At 69.2% G+C, this 776-nt stretch overlaps 1 protein-coding gene across 1 annotated transcript in view; it reads right to left on the reverse strand.

The window, feature by feature from the left end:
• CDC34 (cell division cycle 34) overlaps positions 1–776 on the reverse strand; it is a 16,476-nt gene that overhangs the window by 1,153 nt on the left and 14,547 nt on the right. The window lies entirely within an intron of this gene.

Consider the following 776-nt stretch of genomic DNA (forward strand, 5'->3'; position numbering starts at 1 on the left):
GACACTGCCGGTGGAGCGACGGGCAGCAGCAGCCACCACAGCTCCCACGGGAGACCACGTGAGCCGCCCACAGGGAGTCACAGGGACAAAAATAGCCTGGCTTCCATTTCAGAGCCACGTGGGAGGCCAGGAGGGACTGGCGGAGGCAGCCGCGTGGGCAGGATCCCTGGAGGCGCCACGCCGGCACCCACTCTGCGACTCACGACTCTGAACGTCATGCCAGCGACAGAGGACGCTGGCAGAGCGGGAGGGGTCCGCCCAGCACCTCTGGGGACGGCTGGTGGGGGCTGACGTGGCTGCGTCTGTCACCTCCGTCTGTGAGCCCCACACGCAGGGAGCGGGGACTGCCCAGCCCTGGGCCTGCTGTGGCAGGCGGCAGAGGATGCAGAGATCGGAGGCATCCCTGTGCACTCGCGGGCCCCCTGGGCGCCACGTGCGTGTCAAAGTCACTTAGAAACCCCCCGTGACCCGCCGCAGGCTCACTCGCAGCAGTGGCCCTGCCGAGGCGGCCGACGGTTCACCTGGGCGTCACCAGGAAGGGCCCGCCCCGGCCCCGTGGGCACGCTTGCACACGTGTCGAGACGGGGCTGGGTGAACGGCAGGACAGCGTGACACGAGGCTCACGTGGCTCAGAGTGGGGACAGGGCGGTTTGGGGACAGGCAGCGGAGCGGGCGACGCACGACGCACACGGCCTTCGGTGTCTCCACTGTGCACCGGTGGTGAGGTGGCCGCATCGACGCACAAAGCTCACCAAACGAGCCCAGACGGGGTGAGC

The sequence above is a fragment of the Pteropus vampyrus genome, unplaced genomic scaffold, assembly GCF_000151845.1.
Source record: "Pteropus vampyrus isolate Shadow unplaced genomic scaffold, Pvam_2.0 Scaffold267, whole genome shotgun sequence".
In the NCBI taxonomy this organism is placed as follows: Eukaryota; Metazoa; Chordata; class Mammalia; order Chiroptera; family Pteropodidae; genus Pteropus; species Pteropus vampyrus.